Source organism: Apis florea, unplaced genomic scaffold (assembly GCF_048593485.1).
Source record: "Apis florea isolate Af1SG1 unplaced genomic scaffold, ASM4859348v1 contig_3203_pilon, whole genome shotgun sequence".
Lineage (NCBI taxonomy): Eukaryota > Metazoa > Arthropoda > Insecta > Hymenoptera > Apidae > Apis > Apis florea.
In genome coordinates this window covers 7,058,597-7,081,811 of record NW_028256723.1, presented here as the reverse complement: position 1 = coordinate 7,081,811, position 23,215 = coordinate 7,058,597, and the positions used below count along the sequence as shown (strand labels likewise).

Sequence of the window (23,215 nt, the reverse complement as noted above, 5' to 3'; positions counted from 1 at the left end):
TTCGTGGGTGCGTGTGGCGTGTTTATGAAAACGAAACATGGCGTATCCGATTCAATTTAGATCGTTATCTCGATCGGCGCATACCAATAAAAATGCGGCGTCCCATGAATTACGAGGCGACCGTATTAAAATGGTTCGCAATTCCATATCTGATTCTGGTTTCCGGTAGACGCTATATAACCGACTGGGTTAATTTTTTCATCGGGAAATCATTGTTTTCCCGATTCATTCGATGGGTGGTACATAAAATAATGGTTAGATAACACTGACGACAGTAATTGTGAGTGCATTGATAATTATCATTGGCGAACTTTGTGATCGTTATAATGTTTGTTTGAAAAACTTTTTTCTAAAAAATTGGAAATCAGTGTCAAACAATATCATATGGTATCAATGAAAGTAATAATGTCGAATAATTGACTGATAATTATCATAAATTAATTTTATGCTGAAATGTTCGTTTGTAAAGCATTCGAGAGAATAGATTGTATCATAGATAAATATTTGTGTATATATGTACTTAGATAGATATTTATAAGGATGATTTAATGAAATGAAAAATTTGATAAGACTTGTTCTGTTTATATGTTGAATATTGCTTATTTGTATAATAATGACATAATTTAAAAATTAGAAAAAAATAATTTTAAATGTTACGCTAAGATTTCATCATAGAAATTTTTCGTAGAAACTTCATAGGAACTCGCCAAACTGTATTCACTAGAGTTTGATAGGAACTCGCCAAACTACTTCATAAGATTCTCGTATAAAAATTTCAAATTAGAAATATATAATTTACCGCAATAATTTTCCTTATGATTCAAAAACTGCAAATTATTAATTCTTTCAGATCATCTTTGCGGTACAATGATATAAATCTCACAATTGGTGCAAGTATCATCAGCCGAATGTTTCGGACATATATACGAAGCAAATTCAAAGATTGGATTAAAGTATCTTATAAATCGGTGTGGTTGGTATGCACGTCGAGGCAACGTAGGACCTAAGTAAGTAGTAGTTACCTAGGACATAGATCGATCACGCGGATTTTAATATCTGGGGCCACATTGGCCAGGCATTCGGTAGTCACGAGGCGCTTCGCCCATTCATCATAGTAACGTAGTAGGTTAGAGCGCGGAGGGCGCGCGATTAGAATCAGTTACCCTTTACTTGCGCGCGGTGGTGATGGGTAACCCTTGATATCCTGGACAAGGATATCCCCTCGGGTGCCATCTGCCAAGGCCTGTTCCTTCTATCTTCTACCCCGTTTTCGACCCGCCATTTCACCGCGAAAGAGACCGTGCACTCCAAAAATTAATAACCCCTGTCCCTTGGCCCCCTGCGACTATCCACCCCTTACATCTTCTTTTTCTACTCGATACATCCAATGATAATACCGATTTCACCGATAATCACGTTCACGAAATGTTCTAATTATATGTATCGTGACAAAATTAAAAAATTGTCGTTTATTAACATGATAATAACGAAAAAAAAAATTTTAATAATCATTTTTAAATTGTTGTTTCGACAGGTGCATTGTTTGTAATTGAAAATGGATCAGTTTTGTTAAATTATTGATTTCTGTAGCAAAAAAGGACAGATTTTAGATATATTGATATATGTGTCAATCGATTGACATTAATTAGGTTAGGGAAGAGTTTGATATTGATTAATATCTGTTTCATTTTTTGCATAAAATATTAACATTTTTTTAAATAATAAATGAATATATTATTATAATTCAATTAATTGTTACGTTTCTATTTTATTATTTTCCTATTTTATATTTTATCATTGCAAGGTATGTTGTAATATTGAAAGTTCTACATGTATTTAAGTAAAATTAGAATTTTGTGGGGATCTGGAGGAATAATTTAATTTATTATTCATTTATTTCAGAGATTTCTTTGATGTTTCGAAATGGCGGATAGAATATTTTAATTATAGAAATAAGAGCTACTATATGGTAAGTAGATGTGTAGTTATATGCATTAAGCTGCGGACATTCATGCATATTTCATTGGCGGTAATCACCCACGAACTTACGATATTTACGAGCGTGTTAAGCATCGTGTTGTAAAATCTATTATTTAAGCTATTCATGGAGATAGAAAATCGAGCCGAGGCTAAACTCGAATTGGAAATTTAAAAGTAATGCGGAATTAAATGAAATGGAAAGAAAAATCAAAAGGATTAAATTGAATCGAATTAAATAAAAAAAAAAAATATATGTACATATATTTATATTAATTACGATCAATTCTCGCAGAAAACAAGTAGGTATCACGCTTTCGAAAATTTATAAGGAAATTTTGTGTTCATAGAGAATAGTATTTCTGTCCAGTGAAACATAACGAATATTACGCAGAAAATAAATAAATAAAAGAAATAACATTATAAAAGAATAGAAATTAATACATATGTAACATGTATCTTTTTTCCATTTATTTTTTCAATTAAAACAATTTTAAGTTAAAAATAATTTCAATTACAATTTTTGTGACAAAATCTATTACGTAATTCTAATAATGTTTTCTAAATTAATATTCTTAATGATATTCATAGAAAAAATATGAGAACATTGGTTGAAAACCAATTCGGATAATAATTTAACTTGCAATACAAAGAAGAAAAATATACATCGGTGTATACAAATCGAAAAATTTCGATCGATTAAAACAACGATTTTTGACTTATATCGGGGAAAAAAATCGAAGAAAAGAGAGGGAAAGATATAAAGTCGCATAGTCCTGTTGGCATTTTTCACAAACTACTCTTTTGTTCCTTATTTATTGCGACATGAATAAAACACGGGGGTAGTAAACGGGGGACCGAGGGAGGGGAGGCGAGGGAGGGAAGGATGGTGAATTAAATGCGGTATAATTTTCAAATTTTGGGAAATAAATAACGTGTAAGCGATAGGCTGACTCGCGTGGTCCCCCACCCTTCCTCGTCCCCCTCGAAAACGCGCATAAATTTTCGAGGACGATGCGGAACTTGAATCTGAAGGAAAATTCTCCCGGGAAGGGAGAGAATTGCTTTTGAAAGTATCCTATTATGTTCGCATTGTTGCGGCGGAATCAACCAACAAGTGTTTCCTGTCATATGGAGTTTGACACGGTGTGAACAATCTTGACGATTCGTCCGATCGAATGTTTGTGTTCAGTGATGTATTCTTTGATAAAAAGATAGATTAGAAATTTACCTATTAATCAGGATAAAGAAAATTTAACATCGTATTCGTAGAAAAAAATTATTTGTCGCTTAACTTTAAATTAATGAAGTGGAGATTAGGTTAGATTAGGTTAGATTAGGTTAAGTTAATAGAAAAGTATTCTATTACGTTTGCATTGTTGCGGTGGAATCAGAATTGATCACAGTGTGAACGATTTTCACGATTCATCCATTGAATATTTGTGATCAATAATGTATTCTTTAATAAAAAGATAGAAATCTATCTATTAATTTGGATGAAGAACATCGTATTTGTAGAAAAAATTAACAGAGTGAAAATCAGGTTAGGTTAAGTCGTTATAAATATATTTTTTTATATAAATTTTGGAAGAATTATATTTTTCACAAGTCGATTTTGATTTTTATATAAAATTAATCTTATTACTTTTCCATCAAAAAATATGAATTTTTATTTACACATTGATACATGATTAAAAAAAAAAGATGAAAATTCGTATCATTTTGATTTACAAGATTACTTGATTGCACAATATATCAAATCTCAATATTTCATTCTATTTATCAATTAAACCATAACCAACCAAGAAAAATTTCTTCTCATAAAGAAACGTGAAATGGAGAAAGGAAGGAAGGAAGGAAACGAGTAATTAACGAACCGAGACGAGAATCGGGCGAGAGGTACAATGAAAAAGAAACAGAAAAAAGAGATCGGTACAAACGTTTCCACCGAGTTTCTTTAATTGGTGACATTAATCACACGTAATTACCGTGAATCTTGTAACAGTGCTAACGGCTGGTACGTAAGCGTCTCCACAGCCGAGTTTACCGCAATTCTTTGACCGCAAAGGCGTAGCGATCGTCGAAAAACGATCGTTCGTGGTCGACTGTACACATTTCGTTCACGTTCTTACGCTGCTGAGGATTAACCCCATGGAGCAGTAACCGGCATCCGCGGCTGCAATTAGTACGATACCGCATGGAGTGGTTACCGACATTCCCATCCAAAAGGGTCCAACCACAGCTACCAACATTTTGATCGGCCGAGTTAACGAACGGTTAACTGCCTGTCTTTACGCGGCACGCATTTTCTAACCTCCATAATCGTTTTGTCTTTTTCCTTTTTTTCTTGTGAAATATAATATATCATGTTAATAAAATTTTGAATATTTGTGCATTTATTTTCGTGGAATTTGAATTATTTATAAAAATAGATTTGGAAGAAGATGCAAAATATTGAAATATTTTTGTTAAGTGTAACACATTCGAAAAGTGATGCAAATTTTTATTTAATAGAAATGGAATATAAATATTCGATTAGAATTACGAGTGTTTATGTGTTTATTTTTATTCTCACAGAATATATGATTTGGAAAAAGACACAAAGTGTTAGAATTTAACGTGATTATTTGAAAGATAAAGCAAATTTCTATTTTAACTCTTTCGAGAATTTTTTTCAATCTTATTATAAATTAAAGAAAATAGAATCTAATAGAAGAATTTTTAAAATTCGATCTCATTTTCAACGAATACTTTCGCATTCATCTTCTCTCTTAATTTTTAATTTTTCTATTTTTTTAGGTATATCAAGTAAATATAAATATAAATACAAATACAAATATGGCTGACGAGTGAATTTTGCAAAATTTCGTTTAGAGAATAGGATTTCATGAAAAAATGTATGTGGTAATCTGGTTCGCAATCGAAAAAGAAAAAAAGAACTGCGGAAAGCGGATGACTTTGTCGCAGCGAAATCGAGTCTATGGTAGAAGGGTTGGCATTAACGAGACCGGCACGCATTAGCTTTGCCCTGCAATATTAAACAGAGCACGAGTGTTTTCCACCAAACTTGGCCAGGACCGTACCAGCTATCGATTTTAACCCGTAGAATGGACGAGGTCATCTGTGCATGCTCGTTTTCGTTTCTCTAGTTTTGACGCGAGTTTTTTCTTTCTTATCAACGTCTTTTCTCGATTTTTCTTCTTATATTCGTTGGTATATTCGAAGCATCTCGAAAGTTTTCTTCCAAAATTTTCACATCGTCTTCATCGTTATATTTAAGGATGTCAATATATTTGAGAGTAAAATTCTCGAAAGTTACTCTCGAAAATAATTTTCACAAGACTGTGACAATTTTCATTACTAACCTAGTCTATCAATGAAAAATAACTTTTGTTAACAATTTTTGAAAGTTTTACTATTATCGATTGGAAGATCAGAGATGCTTAGGATACAAATATATTTATGGATTAAACTCTCGAGAATCATTTTCATATTAATGAAAAATAACTTGATAACAATTAATTAACAATATTATCGATTGCAAATGCCTAGCGTATACTTGAATATATTTGAGGTTAAAAATTTCAAGAATCGTCTATCGCTATTGGATAATCATTTACAATGTGTTCACAAGAAAATATTCTCGAGAATTTTCATTTCTTAAAAGTCTATTCTATATATAACCGTTAAATTATTCTTTCTTCTTCTTCAAGTGTTCTTCTTTCTTCGTTTCATTGTTACATTTGGCAAATTTTCACTCGCTTATGAAGCTTTAACGGATTGCGCGGTCTGTGCACGCCGGCTCGGGTCACGACGGGAGTAGAAGATGAAATATTCAAGTGCTTTCCATTAACGGGGCCGGTTTATACTTATCAAGGCTAAAGTCAAAGGGGTGGTTCGGCCAGTCACGCTTCGGTAGAAAATAAAGGGTAGGTGCTTTCTGCCTTTGCAGCATCGGCCAGCCCCGAACAGATAGAAGGTGGACAAAAAGTGTCAATCGCGGATTGGTCGATGCCCTACGATTGCATGTCTTTCAAAATAATCGTATATCGAGATGTATGCGGCCAATCGCCGCCATTTTAACAACATTTCTATTCTAATTTTTTATTCAAAAGATATTTTGAAAGACTATTTCCATTCCCATCACGATTCCATCGACAATAAATAATAGAATTATCGTAACGATATTGATATAAGAAATTGAAAAAAAATATTTCGAAATTTCAGATAGAATTATATTAATTATAAAGAGAGCGGAAAAGGAGTGAATCGAAGTTGGCTGTGATGGATTACGGATAACGGTTGATGGACAATGGACCCAGGAGAACAGGTCGGCAGAAATAAGCGGAAGAGAGCGGGCTGGTTGGTACAGCTCCCGTATGGGGCGTAATAGTTTAATTCATATGTAAATGGAGCGGCGAAGCGCGGGAGAAAAGTCGCAGGACTACGTGGAAATGGCGTGTAAGTGATTCGTACACATGTATGGCTGACCTCGTAAATCTGGAACGGGATACCCTACGTAATTAGAATTACACCCTCGACTAACGACTATCACACGCCATAACGACTCTCTTTTCTTTCCAATAGGCACATCCTTTATCCATCCGTCTTCTTCGTCCATTCCTTTTTCATACATTTCTGAGGTACGTATACACACCATACAACTCTTATTACTATTATTATTTTAAATTTTAAACTTGCGATAATTAAAATCATTATTTGTAACATGTCATCTTTTTTTAGAAATGGATCGAAAAAAATTTTAAAAGTGCTTCTAATAAAAAATTTAGTTTCCAGTGAAATCGCACTAAACCACATCGATAATTCGTCCAATAACAAAAAATAATTATCCGAATAAGTTTTCTTATTCAAACGATCAATTATCTGAATGCAGCATGAATTACCAGAATCTATTCTGAAACACGTAATACAATTAATTTTTTTAATTCCTTTTACTTCGTGAATTTAATTTTAATTTTTTTTTTTTTTATCCAAACGAATATGTAATTACGAAATAATTTCAGGTGTAATCATAAGGACACGTGTGCGCCCCCTAGTTCGATCATTTACAACTAAGAGAAGAGAAAGAAGAGAGACTTGGAAGGCAGAGCTAAGGACACAGACACGTGGGAACGAATCAGTGGCGGACACAGGTCCCGGCAATTAGTTTAACCGAACCGCGGCGAGCGGATCATCGTCGACAGAGAGTTTCGCGTAGTATGTACGCCCGTCCGTATACCGTGATTTATGTTTGCCATACATTACCCACCGAATAATCCCACGAAAGGGTATAGCCGCGCGCGAGACATCCCCCAGGCACGACGCCTGGCCCTTTCGTCGGAGGGTCGGTTACGCGACGCACACGCCGTTTAACCGCTACTCGCTGATCGCTCTATCTGTTTCAATTAAAACTACGCTCGTCGTTCGCGTGGAACGAATGCTCGAACGACCATGGAAAAAGAAAAGAATCTCGTGTTGGATCACGCATTGTTTCAAAATTCGCTTTCGAATTTATATAACTTTCAGAGATATATTGAAAATTTTGTGTACGCATGTATTTTCTAGACTTTCTGTTTGGAAACGATGTAATGAATATTTCATTTCATTCATTCTCTCTCTGAAAAGTTGCATTTTCATGTTCGCGTCGATTTTTCTATCTTAACGTTAAAATTATTTGTAACAGAATGTTCATAGATGAATTTTAATTTGTCTATATGTAGAGAATTCATTCATTCAGAAATTTAATATAAATAATTCCGATTTCAAAAGTATGGAATATTAGCAATATCCGTTCAATTTTCTGAATTGATTGTGCACAGAATAATCGATATTCAGACACATAAGCAAACGCAACGAGCCATCACGATTAAATTCAAATTGTACAGAATAATCAACGTATTTAACTTACATTTCTCGTTAACCAAGAATATCAACGAATAACGATCTCTTTTCGTTTCAGATTCGTGACCACGATTTCCAAGAGGAAAAAGAAGAAGACCAAAACGAGATGTTTCAAGATGCACAGATGAACAATCGACATCGATTGATCGACAAGCGATCACGATTGCACGGTTTTAGAAAACGGGTAGCAGTTCGGTCTTTGTCCCCGATGTTCCTTGCCATTAACCGTCTGGATTAGGCACTCGGGTTGCGCGAACCTCGCCCGTTACCTTCTCTCTAAATGGCGGTACTCGGCGGAAGCAGTCATTTGCGATAAGGGCTCGTTCTCGCGCGAAGACACGCCACGAGCACACGCCACTTTCTTTCGTTCTCTTGGATCGTGCTGCGAAGTGGTCGGATGGGGAAGGGAGAAATAGCGCGAAACGAGGGTGAAAATAGCCGCGGAAAAACGAATATGGTCGCGGTAGTGGCCTTGTCGGGTTGCATTCGCCAGGCGCGCATCCGTGGAGCGACGGAGGGGAGGGGCAGGGGGAGGGAGAGGAAGCGGCTCAAAGTTGGAGAAGAGGCACAAAGGAGCTGCGATGGAGCGCGATATCGACTTCGCCGAAAGCGAAACGGAAGTGAATAGCGACGTCACGGCCGATGCTGGTGCTTTCAAAAAGGGGAGCGCAAAAGATTTGGGCTAAGGCCGGTGACACGAGACATCCGTTAAAGATGGTAATAATAATTTGGAATAAGTAACCAGGGGAAAGTTCGTTTTTTCCTCTTTCCATATATATATATATATATATATATACTGATAATACTTGCAATCATATATATTTATCTGTATTAATTGTAATTAATTCTGTTCCAGATAATTTTAATACGCAATAATCGATGCCTTTTGATATTTGAAAATATCTACTGTAACTGGGAAATTTTCTGCCAGTTGAATAGAACAAACTTATTACTACATGTACATGTATAGATTAATTAATCAATGATCCATCATCATTGCAATCATGGTCAAAAACACAACGGAAGAAATTCCTTTTACGATTCAAGGAATGATTTGACCAAAATTTAGAATTAAATTAAAAGAAGATGATGACTTCTATATAACGATATACAATATACTACATTTCTGATAGTGAGAAGAAAACAATAAATCGTTTGGACCATGAATTCACAACGAGAGAAACGAACGAACCGAAGTTATTAATAATATTATTATTATTAATTCACAAACCGTCCATTTACAACAAATGAAGGGAACGTTTCCCGATTGACACTAGGAAAGTCAGAATCGGGATAATACATACGGTCTCTGGGTACTGTGGCGAGGCGGGGTGCGTTGCGATCGAGCTAAGGCGCTGGGGAGCAATTCCCTTAAATGCCCTGTCGTCCGCAAAAAGCCACTTCGTGTAAAAAACAGCCTGGTTTGGTGCGTTGGTGCGAGTTCCCTCGTTCGGTCTATCGCGTTTCGCCCTCTCTTTCTCCTTCCCCGGATTATATTAGTCTTTATGGCATCGATAAAGTGCACCGTCGATTCCTCTACTTTTCCGCGGTTCTTCCACCCTCCCCTACCGCCTCTTTTAGCCCACTGTCTGAATTTGACGTTTCACTGACCTTCTCTGTGATTTTTTCCACCCCTTCTTTCCTTTTCTTTTTCCCACGAGGAGAGGGGGGAAAAAGAGAGGGTTTTGAGCGAAGATTGCGATTGCCCACGTTAAAGTAAGTGAGAATATATAACGTATAGGAGGGAGAAGATATCGACTGCGTGTGTTTTTTAAGAAATATTTTCTTATCTGCAAAAATAACTTCAAGCAATATAACGATGAGAAATGGAAAATCAATTCAGATATCTTTCTTCCTGGAAGGAATAAACTTATCATCGTTAAAATGAATTATTGCATCAGGAGTTGGTCAATCAAAATCTTAACATATATATATATATGTACTTATTTGAATCACTTACATTTTGTTGAATCGAGACGAACAACCAACGTCAACTGGTTTTTCAGACTCGGTCGATAAAATCGGTTGGAATCGATGATCTCGCGGTTGAAATTGAACGAGGCGCGATATTTCCAATATTTGAAGCCACGACGGAAATCGCAGTCGCTTCAGGAAATGAAACGTGTGTCTAATTTCCAATGCTCGTTCTACGCCCACGTATAATCGCATTCGTGTCCGCGTTCCCTTTCCACGACCCTTTTTCCGTACACGCCGCGACCCGTCCATCGCTGCGTCATCGAAATTCGTTCTTACGTCTTTTGACGTAAAAAAAAAAAAAAAAAAAAAATGACAACAAAAATGAAATAAAAACACCCACTTCTCACTTATCCTCGTTTATTATTGCCAATCGAATCGTTTATTAAGAGAGAACGATAAAATAAATTAAAAGATACATATACAGATAATATTCTAAAAAAAAATTTTTTTGAATAAGGTATAAAAAATTTCATCTATCGAATTATTCCATTCAATGTTATGAAATGATATTGTACAAATATATATCGTGTATGTACGTACAGAGAAATTACGTACGAAAATAATTGGTTATTATCGGTATTATTGAGTTTTCAACAGAAAAAAAAAAATTAATAAAAACGTATCTATTTTACTCAATAAAAATTATCCCGAAAATTGTAAACGTACGAATTCTCGTTCTCTCCTCAGCGGACACGCGTTCCGCGCGTAAACATCCATTAACGTTTCTATTTTGGAAGGGGAAGCACAAGAGCAAGGAGAACAAAACAAGGGGAAATCGTTGATCGTTCGCCATTGTCTCGTCGATCCTCGCCGGCGAAACACCTCGATCCGCCTTCCGTTTCCGTTACTTCGATACACGTTCCAAGGTTGATGGAAAGCGCACGCTGTTTCGCGAATAGAATCGACGGATCGCGAGGAGGGGAGGAGGAAATACCCATCCTGCCCTCATCCCACGCGTTATACGTATGCGATATGAAAGTGGCCGATCCGCCGCATTATCGTCTATCGAAAAAATATGAATAAGCTTTCCAATTTCCGACGTTTCGTGACATTTCGCCGGGAGGAGGGTGGCCGATGGCGGCGTTTTCAATGAGACGAGAACGATACAGTGGAACGGCATCCGATATTTCGTTCGCCGCATACGAGATTCCACGCTTTTGCCACGCGTGTCGGTAAGGAGGAGAGGTGGTTTTCTTTGTGGATACACAAAGCTTCGCTCGATAATGGTAGACTCGTAAGTTTTAAGCAAGTATGGTTATGATTAATATGTTCGATATATAATCACGTGAGGTATGTATTTATTAATTTATAATTTAGTCAGATTATTATTTCGCGCCCTTCTTATCTTTCATAATGGTAAGTTTAACGAGCTTCGAGTTACAATATCTCTCACGATTGATAAATAGTTTAACAGGTTCTTTTTTGTAGAAAAAAGAGTTGTATCGACCGTATTAAAAATTTAATATATAGCTATATCATGGTATATTCTTTTCCGTATTTTTCCGTATTAATTTGAGCATTTCCAAATATAAAAGTTTACGACACTTTCGTAGCTTATCCACCAATTTAGTTATCTCGCGATCGTGAATAATAATAAATTGATCGTAAAAGATGAAGGGAAAAATTCGAAAATTGGAGAGGAGGCAGGCTCCAGTCCAGTTTCGTTCCAAAGCTCACGATCGCTTTAGGAAGGAATGTTTAAGAGTGATTTTATAGTGTCCGGCGCAGAGGTCAACCTATCCTCGGATACATCACCCCAAACCCCTGTGTCTTCTTGATGGATCGCGGTTCTCGTCCCCATTCTCCTTCCTCCACCCTCATCCTCCCTTACCCTTACGCTTCTCTCCACTTGCGCCATCACACCCTTCACCGTCGATTTCTCATCCCTTCCGATGGATTATGCATCGCTACTCTTATCTCTCTCCCTCCTACGCGCCGCCACCTCTCTCTCTCTCTCTCTCTCTCTCTCCATCGATTACCATCGATTATCAAATTTCGAAAATTTCTTAAATCTTCGTGATTCTCCACCGTTGATTACATCATCCCGTCCCTTATCTCTCTTTCTCTCCTCCTACTGTTCGTCATTTTCGTTCGATAATTCGATCCACTATCACCTTTTACCGTCGATCCTCATCCCATTTTTACTTCGATCGCACTTTTCCTCGCCGATTTCGTCCTCCTTTGATTAAAATCATTTTTAAACAATTTTCTCCGTTCACAACATTTTCACCAACCTTCGATCTCTCTGTTCCAATAGATGGCGCGCGGTGTAATCTTATTCCCTCCCCCTCTCCCCTGCCACTCTTACTTCCCTCCTCCCTCCTTCGATACAATAATAATAATAATAATAATAATAATAATAATAATAATAATAATAGTCGATCACGATCGATTCTCTTCACGAGCGCCGTGAAATTCGACTTCGAGACGGAACGAAAGAGGAGAAGGAAGGTCGGGCGAAATATTGGAACGGAAAGGGGCAGCCTGGAGGGGGGAGGGGGGAGGGAGATAGAGCTCGAAGACAGAGATGCGGAGACACTCGCGAAGTGGCCCAAGTATCCGGTGCAATTTCCCCACGGAGAGGACGTGGGCCTCGTCGCGCACCTCTTCGTGTCTTTTTTTACTTTGAAATCCCGTCGATACATCACGCCTCTGAAACTCGCCTCGCTCCGCCCCCGCCACCTCCACGCTCCGCCTTGCCACCGCCGGCCAACCTTTCCTTCGCCTTCTTTCACCTTTCTCGCTCCTCTTGCCTCGCGCGGTCGCTGGCTTCTTCTTCCTCTCTTCCTGTATTCCCATCTTTCCGTCTACGCGTCGCACGACCCCCGCCGCCGATTTTCGCGCACCTCTGATCCCCCTCCTCCCCCTCCCTCTTCCCTCCCACCTCTCCTCGGTTGAGAGTAATCTTTGATAAAGTGGATGTCTCGATGTACGTAGGTGAACGTAGACTTTTGTTTCGATATATTGATTGATTCTCTTCCACGAAAGGGAAAGCTAGTCTTTAATCGATGATAAGAAGATAAAATTTGACGAGAGTTGAGTAACCGAGGGATTTTTTGGATATATAGTTGTTGATTTTTTGCGTTTATAATGTATTATGTATTACGTTCGGAATTTTTTTGAATTTTAGGTGAATTTATAAAGCGATCTCTGATCTATGTTAAATAGAGAAATATTACATTTGAATGATTGGAATTTTTTTAATCAGATTTTGATATATAGATAATGATACTTAAAAAAAAAAAAAAAAAAAAAAAACGGATTTATGCGACGCGTAAGAATTTTTCCCGATTGAAAATGTGTCGATTAAGAAAGAAAGAAAGAAAGAAAATTTCATCAAGTTAAACGAAAAACGATGAAAATAAATTTAAAAAGAATCGGAAAATTTCGATAGTTGAGATGATTATCCATTGTAAGAATAACCTCAAATATATTCGTCGTTCGATTTAATTAAGATTTACGAAAATTTTCGAAAAATGAAAGAAAATCTTGGCGGAGGAATATCTGCGGATAAAAAAAAAAAAAAAAAAAGAAGAAAAATCATCGCCTAAAATAGAGGACAAAAAGAAGGGAACTTGACGGACTATCGATTAGCTGTCGTTTTATTTGGGAAAAGTAAAAGAAGAACGGGCTCTGGGGAGTCGAGACGGATCCTCGAACCTTTGGCAGGTTACACGAGAATACTCCTAAAATCGTCTTCGATTTCGTTGGATTCTCGCTTCGAAGGCAGTTTGTCACCGAAAGAGACGTTAAACCTTCGTCATATCTATGAAGATATTCAAATTCAAGGTTAACACTCATATATAACTCTAATTAAAAGTAATAAACGTTAAAAAAAAAAAAACGAAACGAAACACTATTGATAAACGCTGATAAAAATATTAAAGATAATAAACAAACCGTTTATTCATAAAGAGGAAAGAAAGAAAGATCTTTTAGGTTAAGTTTTCACATCGCTTTTATTTAAAGAAAGGAAAGAGTTCGAGCTCATTCGATCGTATACCAATATGCGTAAAGTCAAGCTGATTTTTAGGTTAGGTTACCGGTTTGCATATTTATTCGTCGTCCAAGATGTCCAAGTAGGTCGATCCCGCATGCGTTGCTCTTTTAATTAAACCAACTATTCTCAGGGAAGGTTTATCGACCTCGTGAGAATAATTCGAGTCGAGTGAACGCGCGTTAAACACCCTCATAATCGTAACGCGGCTTACAGTTGCCTCTCTGTCGTCGAGCCGCCGTCATTCTCTTACCAGCACTTTCCACTTTTCCCTTAACCCATCCTCTCGAGTCGAAAAGATTTTTTTCTGTAATGATTACAATTACGAAAACCGAGATACATTTACAGAAAAAGTAATGTTCGAATCGTTTTTATTAAATTTCTTATTTATCTTAAATACCACTATTAGTCGGCACATATTTAACATATTAGTCATAGTAATACACATCGTAATTAATAATGTACCATGATTCCGATCTAAATACAAATAAAATTTGGGCCGCGATATATCAAACCGATAATATCAGGTTATGCGATGTAAAAATGGTTGCATATTATTATTAAAGAAAAATATATATATAATTTTAACCTCTCTATGATTCAATAAAAATACCTGCGAATATTATTCCTGTGATTATTGTATATACGAAATAACTAATCGTACATGTATCGAAAACAATTCGAAATATCGCATAAACTGCTCGACTCGTATTTCGAAATCGAAGAGAGAGAGAGAGAGAGAGAGAGAGGGAGGGAGAGGGAATGGCCCGGTTGCCAAGTGGCCGCTCATTCTGGAACGGTCGATGAATAGGATCGGGATACGAATCGTCTCGAGATAAAAGGGGCAGTTTGGGTGGTCCTCAATTGGACGGGGCCGTTTGCATGTTAGCAAGCAGTCGACTTAAGCCCGTTGTCCGTTAATTTGCCTTTGAATTGAGGCAATCGTTTAATAACGCGGCTATTTCGACATGCGGACCTTGTTGTTACGCGTTTTAAAAGACGACGGAATATCCATATTGCTCGGATCGCTCGCTCATCGGTTAAAATTCTTCCCCATTCTTTCATGGATATTTTTCCACAAGCATCGCGTACAAAGTATACAAAAATTGTTCGAATAAACTCGTCGACAATTAAAATTCCTTTAAAAAACGAGGTGGCGTGCAATGGTATCGAGATATATATATAAATAAAGGAAAGATCGAGATGGATGGATCTCGATTGGAAATGGGTCTCGTGTCGAGTGTGAAAGAAGGAGAGAATTGGCTGGCTGGTTGGAGAAGTAGTGGGCATGGACTAACAAGATAATTAAGAGTAGGAGCACTCGGTCGAGTTTTTTGTTGGTCGCGTGCTCGTGTCAACTCGTGTCGGACCTCCCCCTCTCTCCACTCCCCCCATCCATACTATTTTTCTTCCTCTCTCTATATATAAATATTGTATATACGCTCGCGTATTCAGACCTTAACTCTCTCTCTCTCTCTCTCTCTCTCTCTCTCTCTCTCTCTCTCTCTCTCTCTCTCTCTCTCTATTTACGAAATAAATATAAAATTTCTTTATTTATCGTTCGTTATCGTATTTTTTTTTTTTTTTTTTTTTTTGGGTATATTCCTCTTCGATCGCGATAGAATATTAATTATTGCGATATGTTTCGTAGTATAATAGTTTCTTTCTAGAGCAACGCGAAGAATCGTGGAAATGGCGATAAGCCAAGAGGGAAGAGTAGTTGTAAGCTGGTGATTACGAGCGAATCGTTGGGGTAAGAATCTATTAGAGGAAGAAGGAGGAGGTAAGGCGACTGTTGCCTCTGTATCCCGGATACAGAGAAGAAATCATATTCAGAACCAGACAGAAGGAAACGGCGTTCTTCCCGCGGGGACTCCAAGCGTCCCTTATCACGCCTCGTCCTCGCTATCTCGCGATTCAAATCTTAAATCTCCACACTCTGCTTCCTCGCTCGTTTTTTTTTTTTCTTGAATTTTTTTCTTCTTCGGTGGTTTTTTTTCGAATCGTTTGACGTTCAGCGTTCCTCTTCTCGATCGAGCCTCTCGAGAATCTTTGCAACTCTCAAGAACAGAATTCAGAGAGTAAAATTTTCGTGAGAGCAGTTTTTGATTAAGCCTATGAATCATTTGACGTTGAGTTTGGTAAAATAAGCTTCGATTCTGAGCGTTGATAGATTTGAGGTTGAAAAAGAGAAATTTTTAGAGTGTTTTTGTTGGATAGATTCGATTGTGAAAAAAATTCTTTCGAAAGCAATTAAATCTTAAGTTTAGATTTGAGATTGGATGAAAATTGTGGAGAACAATTGCGAATTCATCGATGGATCGTAATAATTTCGTTAGAGCAGCTTTCGTTAATTTGTCGATATGGCGTAAATATTTCGTTACAAAACTTTCGACGTTAAATTTAAACCAAGTTTTTGATATCGGGTAGAACAATTTTAGAGCAACATTAATAATAAAATTCTCGAATGCGACTTTCGTTAAGATTCGAGAGCAAAACTGTGGAGAGCAACTGTCAATAAATTGGACTACCGATAGATTTCATCTTAAAACTCAGATAGAGCAATACTCTTAATGTTGGACTATAGATTACCGAACTTTCGAGAGCACGTCAAATTTAGATAAAGTTTCACATTAGAGCGCCGATAGATTCGAAAATAAAACCAACTATCGAGAGCAATTCTCGATATTGATCCATCGAGATTTAAACTTGATTGTAAATGATTTTCGATGTTCTAAGCTTAAATTCGAGAGCAACTCTCAATGTTGGATTATCGATAGACTCGATCGATAAAATTCGATAATCCAAATTTCGAAATTAAATTTAGATAAATTTTCAAATAAAAGTAAAACTAATATCGAGGGCAACTTTATATTAATCCATCGATAGACTTGACTATAAAATTCTCGAAAACAGCTTTTTAAGATTCGAGAATGAAGCTATCGAGAGGAATTGGAATATAAGTTAGACTTAAATTTCAATATTAACATCGATAGATTCGATTATAAAATTTTCGAGAGCAATTTAAATTCAAATAAGGCAAGTTAGAGCGCTGATTGATTCGAAGATAAAACTATCGAGAGCAACTTTCGTTAAATTTAGTTTAAATTCGAGATAAATTTGATTATGAAACTTTCGAGAACAATTTTCAAAAATTCTCAAAAGCTTAACTTTCGTTGTTAAGACGCCATTGGATTTGAAAATTCGAGTACAATGTTAGATTTAAGTCTTGATGTTAGACTATCATCGATAGATTTGATTATAAAACTTTCGAGAGCGACTCTCAATATTGAACCATAGATTTGATCGTAAAACTCGAGAACAGTAGTCTTCAGTATTAGATCATCGATATATTCAATTTTCGAGAGCATCTTTCGATGTCAAATTTATGTAAGTTTTAAGAATGACTGCTTTCGATGTTAAAACGCCGACAGATTCGAAAATAAAACTAACATCGAGAGCAATCGATAAATTTAATCGTAAAAACTCGGGAACAATTTATTAAATTTAAAGCAAATTTTAACGACAACAATTCTCGAAATTCTACTTTCGATATATAATTCCAATTAATATTAATCCACGTGTATAAAAACTCTCTTCGAGAACTCTCTTCCCGAATCTCGAATCCCCCTTCTCCCGCCCCCCCTCCCCCTCCCCTACCTCCTCAACTCCGGCCGATTAAGCATCCGAAAAATCTTCCTACTCGACGAGTTTCTTTCCCTGGATATTCGCAATATCCATCCGCGAGCCGAGCGAAATTATCGCGGTAATCGTCGGTTTTCCCCGATAAGGCCCAAAGAGGAGAGAGCGCGAAATTTTCCTCCCCTCCCCTCCCCCCCTCCCCTCCAAACTGCGCGCTTCCGCCCGTCCGTCCGCCCGCCCGTCCGCCACCGAGATAAGATTTCAAACGAACTTGACAGTTTATAAGTGACAAGCGGTCCTCGGATTTTGAAAGAGAAGGAAGGAGAAGGGGGGAGGCGCGGGCACGAAGCGAAGTTGCCGCAACTTTGCCCGGTGAGAGAGCATAACTTTAATTACAGAAGTTGGCGCATTGTCTAGGAAACGTAGACCGCAACCGCGGCAAGAAACCGGGCTCTTTCCGCAAAAGTTTTCCGCGCGCGTGTCCCGGGGACAAAAGCCCTCGCCAGGCCCGCGCAAACAGGATCGTGGGCGGGGAAGGGATATCGAATCTCCTCTTCCTTTCCTCCTCTTCACTCTCTTTCACCTCTCTTCGTATCGATACGAGAAGAGGCAAGGAGAGAAAGAGAGAAAGAGAGGGTAGTTATCTATGAAAATATCCAAAATTTACGTTCATCGACACGACGAGCGACGACGCATCTCTATCGAAAAGGAAACAGGAGAGAGAGAGAAAGAGAGAGAGAGAAATTCCTTCTCCGGGGAATTTGGCGAAAACGTGGACAAAAGGATGGATATAGATAGAGAGAGAGAGAGAGAGAGGAGAGGAAGAGGGTGCGAGGCGCAGGAAATGTCAAGATCGGGACGAGAGCAGGTTCGGTTACGGCGGCAATATCGCATCTGTCCGATCGCATCTAGTCCAACGTGCTCATCCGCCTTTCCCTTCTGCTACCTACCACGTATTTCTCGCCCTCCATTACTCCCTGATCCACTACTCTGAATCTCCTCTCTCTCTCTCTTTCTGTTCGAATTATTGGATTCGATGTACGTTCGAATATATAGCGTTCTAAGTGGAGAGAAAAAGAGAAAGAAGGATAGCGATCATGGTGGGCGCAAGCATTGTTTCGAATACGCGTGCGAATGTACGTAAATAGCAGTTTTCTTTCTAACAAAGAAGAGATAGGCGTGGATTCATTGCTGAACAACCGCGAGGTGAGCCACGTGCGCGTGCTCGCTGCAAGCTGCGGTCAAAGAATCCGTCCTTTTTACCGACGGAACAAGGAAAGACGGACGGGACATCTGGACGGGACAAAACGTTCGATCATTGGGCGTGCCACCAGTTTGCCAGAAAGTGGGCGAGTATCGCGTAACGAGGTTCCAACGATCGAGAGATGCTTCGCCACTTTGCAACGCGTTTGACGGAAAAATTCTTCGAGGAGAATAATTCGGAAACATCGTTGGACACGCGCGTCGAAATCTGCCGTACGGTCGGCCGTCCGACGGTTTTTCAAAGGAGGCGATAAACGTCTCACTTTGCCCACCTTCGGTCACGCCTCGTTGCAACGAGCCCCTTAATAATCGCCTCTTTCAGCCCGACAATACGTCGCAACCGTGGAACGAGTATTTTTTCCATCATTTTCGTCGCCGTTTCTTTCTTCTTCAATCTTGATTTATATTCCGTTCATGGCTCGTAATGTGGTGGAGGGAAACGATACAAAGTTTCGTATTCCTCATGGGGGAAAAATTGTGTGCCAATTTGTAAGTGTAAATCGTTTTTAATCGAGAATAAATAACGCGTCGTGATAGGTTTGATTATCTCTCTTTCTCTCTCTCTCTCTCTAATTCAGGTGAGAAGACGAATATATATTTCGATTATTGTTTCAGATCGGAAGAATTCGAGAGTCTACATAACCTCACTTCGTTTTCTCATAATCCGATATTTCGATTTGGATCGTGTAAAATTATCGTACTTATGAAAGGTAAGGAAAGAAGGAAAGAATTGTTTACAAATAATTTTTCTCCAGTGTCTTGGTCATATTTTCATTTATTAAATCGTTAATCATTCAGATTTTTCGGACGGCGGAGTCGGTAAGGAGGATCTCTTATTTTTGTAAATATTTACACAGCGTGAATAAACAGGAAACGATAAACACGATTCAAGAAGCGCGTAGCGATAACATAGGCGGCCACTTGCTTATGCGCCGTGTGTCGTCCGTCCCTTGCCACCGATATCCACCCACCCACGACAACAACCCTCCTACGGATCTCTTCATCCAGCACGAGAGAGCTGTCGCGTAACAACTCGATTCCATATTCCCGCGGCGGCGGTTGCGTCGCCTCGTGAAGAAGAATTGAATGAAATAAAATAAAGCTGTGGATTCACCACGTGTTTTATGGCCGAGCCTTCGTTCCTTCCACCGCCACCACCGCCGCCTATCCATATCGCAACCCTCGTCTATTCGTTCACGTCGTGCTCGAACAGTCTAACAACCGTTATCCTGTACAATCCTTTTTACAAACGACCAGCCTCGCTTCTTTAAATACCGAGAATTATTCGTATTAAGCTTCATTGCCTGCAAAAAAAAAAAATATCGATCCACGATCTTCGATCGAGAAGAGAATATTCGATCTTTCGATTTTATCGCGATGTTGCATTTAAAAAAAAAAAAAAAAAAAGAAGGCAAGACGGACGAGAGATAGACGAAAAATAGAGTAGGAATCAGGCAGCAAGGTACACACTTTGGTAGCTACATAGAAGGAGGACGAGATGCATGGAATGGGTAGTACGGGAAACGAGGAGGAGGAGAAGAGTGGGAAAAAAGCGATGCCGTAAAGCACTCAGCGGGGAGCGTGATCCGCTTACGAAAGTCAGGTGGGCCCACGTTACCAAGTTACCGCTTCACCTAGCTAGCGAACAACCACATCCATATACGTTATTACGTACGACACGGGACGGTGACGATGTTTTACTTTTACCCTCTCTCTGGTCCAAAAAAAATTTTCCACCCAACTCTCGATACCTCGCTTCTCGACGGTGACACACCGCTGAAAGCGTTGAACGAAACTTGTTATGCGAAATTTTGTTGGATTTTTCAAGCGTGTGGTTGTAAAGGAGAGGGGGAAAAGACGGAGGAGAAACCCGAGTCGTCCTTTTTTCTCGAATCTTTACGTTGCGAAATCGAAAGTTGAGATTTTTAAATGTATTAACATGTATTAACATATGTATTATTATAGTCGAAGAAAAAAGAGAGGAAGAGAGTTGAAAAAGTATAATTGGAACGAGAGAGAATAAATGTTAAAGTTGCGAAGCGACAGTTGAACGAAAGTTGAGAAACGAGGAACGATACAGTTTTATCTGTCTGGAATATTTTATTTCAAAATGACTTTCATTTCAATATCAATGAAAAATATATAATTTCAATTTTTCACTTTGGAAAATCATCGTCACGATTTTATTTCTAATTAAATAACAATTTCGTCGGTTTATTTTACGAAAAGACCGAAGAGGAAATACACGCGAACGCGTTTATTTCGTATATATTTTCTACTATCATCAAGATAGATATACGTTCGTGTAAACTGCGCATCGAGTCATTTCTAGGAATCCCATTCTCACTTGTGCTTCGTTTTAAAATATGTCAATTTATTGCGCGTTTCAAACGTTACACCAATCAAAGCCACCTCTGAAACAATTGAAAATAATGATCTTACTACAAAAGGGTAAAAATATAAAAATTGTTCGTTTCTTTGAACTTGTTTGAAGACGAGTCAAATTGATCGTCTCCAATGACTGAAAATAAAAAATCAAGAATCGAACGAGTGAATCGAAATATAATCGCATCATCGATATCGTTACGTTAATACCGAGCGAAGCACGCGATGCTTTTCGAAGCTGGCCGCTTCGAGCGTGTCGTTTAATAAGTTAAGAGACGACGACGGCGCAGCTGCTCGTCTTAATGAAACATTAGCTTGGATCTCGACGCAGCATCGCCCTCTATACTTTCTTGCCCACTCAACCTCTGGTAATAAACTCTCTCTTTGCACCTCTTTCACCTCCCTCATTCTCTCCTATTTCTCACCCAATTGTGCATCCTTTCTTATCCTTCTTACTCGCAAGTGAGAGAGATGACGTACGTCGAGAAAGAGAGGAACGATCGGTGACACAGTTATGTAAAGAGGCAATGTGAAATATTATCTCTAAACGCGTTCAATTGCCGTTCTAGGACATTCTGATTCTCGTTCAATCCGACCCATGATCAACATCGCGACGCAACCAACTTCTTTATTTCCCTCCCCTCCTGCTTCTCGTCTTTAACCATTGTCGCGTCGAATCTCCACGAGGAGGCTCGAGTGTAGAGGTCAACATTGTAGCATTTAGTTTGCTGCTCACCAATCATCGAGCTTCTTCTTCTGTTTTCGAAAATTACGATAGAAATTTGTTTTTTCGACTGTTTCAAACTTTGATATTATTGATTCGGATTTCAAAATTACGATAGATTTATCGACAGTGAATTGTCGAAATCGAACGTTGAACGATGGCGAATAGAATAGAATTCGCGAATGAAAATAATGAAAATTATATAGAAATTTAATTCTTTTGCCAATTCAAATTGGATCGTTTGACAAGAAAACAATTTAATATACACGATATTAATATTAATTCGTAGAATACCTTATTAATTCTAAGTTCCACAAAACACAAAAATATTAATTGACGTTTATTTACTAGAATACGATCTCAATTGATATTTTCACGTATACCAACTTTTATCTTTATTTTGACTTTTAAAATCAATCTTCCACGAATATATTAACAAGAGCATCACGTTTCACATTTATTTCAATCCTTCTTCGAAAATCAATCTTCGAAAGGCGAATAGAATGAAATAGTTTACCAACCAACATTTTCGCGTACTAATTTCCACGTTCGTTTTAATCTCTACGAATCGACGTTGGAAAGGCGCGTTCCACGAGTAGTGGAACCAACACCCAATACAGGTAATATAGGGTGTGCAGGTTGGAAAGGGAAAGTCGTTGCATAAAAACGGAGCGTCGCACGTCAAATTGAACGTGGTGGGTGGCGTGTATACATTTTCGCGACGTAGATAGGCGCGCACAAGCCACGTCTCATTGGTGGACGCAACTTTTTTGCGCTTGCGGATCCGCATTATTATGGGTGTGCGGCCGTGATATCGCGAATCCTCCTCGTCCATCGTCGTGGTCTCGGCATAAAGGCGGCATACACGGGGACACGGTCTATTCAGAACGTAATTAAAAGCTGGATTCATAGAGGCAGAGCCGTGGATGTTCCCTCGTGGCCGAGCCTTTCCTTCGCGACAGACTTCTGGAAGTCAACCGCGACAATGCATCTCTTCGTGGCCTATTGTTCCTTCCCGTGACATCTCTGCCTCTTTTAGCCGCCGCTCGAGAGCCAACGTCGACCGCCTCGTTTATCGTTTTCACCGTTCCCCGAGAGAGAAAAAAGAATAACGGTGTCGACACGTCGAAACGGCGCTTTTTTCAACCGCTTCCGCCGAATCCGTTGAAAAACATTACGCGGAGCTTCGATTTCTTTCTTTCCTCTCATTTGTGTCGATTTATCCGATTGATCAGACAAATATATATATATATATACACATGTTTTTCCAAGTCTGTCCATAGAGATAAATATATATATATATATATAAATGTACGTAAATCTGGATGATCCTTGAAAAAAAAAATAAA

At 38.4% G+C, this 23,215-nt stretch overlaps 4 long non-coding RNA genes across 6 annotated transcripts; 2 read left to right on the top strand and 2 right to left on the bottom strand.

Annotated features, from left to right (window-relative positions):
- Positions 1–2,426: 2,426 nt before the first annotated feature.
- LOC147657208 (uncharacterized) lies at positions 2,427–4,296 on the bottom strand. The gene is made up of 2 exons (XR_015292957.1): positions 3,966–4,296; positions 2,427–3,178 (listed from the first exon to the last, which is right to left on the bottom strand). It is a non-coding gene; the product is annotated as an uncharacterized LOC147657208 (long non-coding RNA).
- Positions 4,297–4,463: 167 nt separating this feature from the next.
- On the bottom strand, positions 4,464–6,003 carry LOC147657207 (uncharacterized). The gene is made up of 2 exons (XR_015292956.1): positions 5,662–6,003; positions 4,464–5,347 (listed from the first exon to the last, which is right to left on the bottom strand). It is a non-coding gene; the product is annotated as an uncharacterized LOC147657207 (long non-coding RNA).
- On the top strand, positions 5,847–10,516 carry LOC147657206 (uncharacterized). Of its 3 annotated transcripts, none has more exons than XR_015292955.1 (7): positions 5,847–5,906; positions 6,205–6,438; positions 6,565–6,620; positions 6,768–6,901; positions 7,002–7,194; positions 7,937–8,595; positions 8,735–10,516. It is a non-coding gene; the product is annotated as an uncharacterized LOC147657206 (long non-coding RNA). The 3 variants fall into 3 exon arrangements; XR_015292953.1 differs by having other exon boundaries at positions 6,721–6,901; XR_015292954.1 differs by lacking the exon at positions 6,768–6,901.
- An 8,334-nt stretch (positions 10,517–18,850) lies between these two features.
- On the top strand, positions 18,851–19,875 carry LOC147657205 (uncharacterized). The gene is made up of 3 exons (XR_015293066.1): positions 18,851–19,246; positions 19,373–19,467; positions 19,556–19,875. It is a non-coding gene; the product is annotated as an uncharacterized LOC147657205 (long non-coding RNA).
- The last annotated feature ends 3,340 nt before the right edge of the window (positions 19,876–23,215 follow it).